This window comes from Bos indicus x Bos taurus, chromosome 4 (assembly GCF_003369695.1).
Source record: "Bos indicus x Bos taurus breed Angus x Brahman F1 hybrid chromosome 4, Bos_hybrid_MaternalHap_v2.0, whole genome shotgun sequence".
Taxonomy (NCBI): Eukaryota; Metazoa; Chordata; class Mammalia; order Artiodactyla; family Bovidae; genus Bos; species Bos indicus x Bos taurus.
The window spans coordinates 77,962,774-77,965,053 of record NC_040079.1 but is presented as its reverse complement, the minus strand read 5'-3'; positions in this window follow the sequence as shown (position 1 = coordinate 77,965,053).

Genomic DNA, 2,280 nt, shown 5'->3' with positions numbered 1-2,280 from the left:
AGACCTCAAGCAGGATCTTTTGCAGAATCCTATCTTCCTCTAGGCCCCATTCAAAATGAACAGCTTCCAAAATACCAAATACATGGGTCAGAGTGATATTCTCAAATTCAATGTATGTTACCTCCATAAGCAGAAGATACCACTCAAACACTGTGCTTCCATCAGCGGTGTCAGATGAAAAGTGCAAAAACTTGTCTTGTCCTTAATCTTAGAAGGAATAACGTGGCATGTCACAGACCACTGGATCTCGAAAACTGTGGCAGTCCCTTGAATCTTCATGATACTTCAATTCCACTCTCTGACACAGATGTCTAGTGTACTCTCTAATTCCTGCTCACCAAACTCTATTATCATGGTGTCATTAATGTACTAGTCTAGTGTTATGTCAAGGTGATCAAGATACCTGAATTGTCTACTGTGACAGAAAGGAGGACAGTTAGTGTATTCCTGGGTAAGAGTGATCATGAACTGCTGTTCTTACCATGTGAATAAAAACCAAATTTGATCCTCATTAATGAAGGGAATTGGAAAATACATATTTATCTGCAAGAGTGTTAGTCTCAAAATAAGTGCCAAAGCCTGTATTAATCTACTGTCATTTAACCACATGGTAGTCTCAATAGCAGCTTCTGTGGCAGATGGTATAGTATAGTAGTTGTAAATGGGGCTGCTACATGAATATATATATATATATAGTTAATATATACACCTGTCAATAACCATTTCATTTTTTCAGGGTATTTATAGATGAATTGAATGGAAACACTCTGAGTACCATAACCCCTATATCCTCTAAGTCTTTGATAGCAATATTAATATCAGCAGTTCTTCCAATGATACATTATTACTTCTGATTTATAATTTTCTTCAGGATGGGAGTGTGATTTCTGGGGCTTCCACTTGGCTCTGGATGCCCTGATTACTCCTATTTATAGGCCATAATGAATAGATTGTGCTAGCTGTCAAGTAGTTCTCAGTTATGCACATGTGACCGAGGAGATAACCAAAGATTATATGGGCTTCCCTGGTGGCTCAGATGGTAAGGAATCTGCCTGCAATGCTGGAGACCTGGGTTCGATCCCTGGGTCGAGAAGATCCCCTGGAGAAGGGAATGGCTACCAATGCCAGTATTCCTGCCTGAAGAATTCCATGGACAGAGGAGCCTGGTGGGCTACAGTCCATAGGGTTACAAAGAGTCAGACACGACTGAACAACTAACACATATATTCAAACATACCTGGATACACTGAAATGAACTTGAGCCAAACTCCACCTGGCCTCCATAAGCTCCTATTTAATGAGAAAACCATGGTGGTGTTTCAGATCCCATGTCAGCTCAGATCTTACATCTAATAGTCCTAGAAATGGCTGGATTTTCTTCATTCCTCAATTACCATGGAAATGGTTCCAGGTCACTTTAAGAGAATAATCAAGGGAATGATTATTGTATAAATTTAATGTGGCATTATAGGTTTCTTTTTCAAGATCTTGAGCTTCAAGCAATTAGTTCTAGATTTGAGATCTGACTTAGACCTGGATATTGAGTGAGGAACAATTTCCCATTTTAGCAGCTGATGTCAACTTTCTGCTTCTCATTGTTTTCTTCTTTTTCTCCCTTTCTCACAGGCATCTACACATCTATCTCATGTCTAGTGCTTGCTTTGGAAGCACATATCCTATCTCATATCTAAGAATGCTGTGTTCTACTAGTTATCGCCACAGATCCTTAAAGGTCAAGAAAACTTGATGGCAAGTCTGGTAATTACATTTTCCTTGCCTCTAATAATTGAATGCTATTCCCTGGCCTGATTCTCACTTTTATTAAAGAACTCGGTTCAATAGCAACAACCGACACTACCAACCATAGCTTGCAGAGTGCAACCACTACCATCCATGCTTCTTACAGATACTGGTGTCCACTCAGCAGTATATTCCTTATGGAATGTCTTCTGGGGCCACCCAGGGATCTTACTCAGGTTATGGATGCTCAGGTCTTAAATGGATTATCTATTCTAACACTCTCAACTCCCTGAGTCTTCTGACCCCTTTTGCAACACCATATAGAGAGAGCCAGATTTTTCATCATATTTGCTCTAGTCAATTTTTAATGCTACTAAAGAGAAGCCAGCCCACACAATCATTATTATTGTTGACCCTGTATTTTAAAACAGCATAACTATCACACCTTCCAGTGTCTTTCCTTTCATCTGCACTTTATTCCAAAGCAAAAATGGTGAAAGCCTTAGTTAACATGGTGCTATTGCCAATCAGAAATTTTCA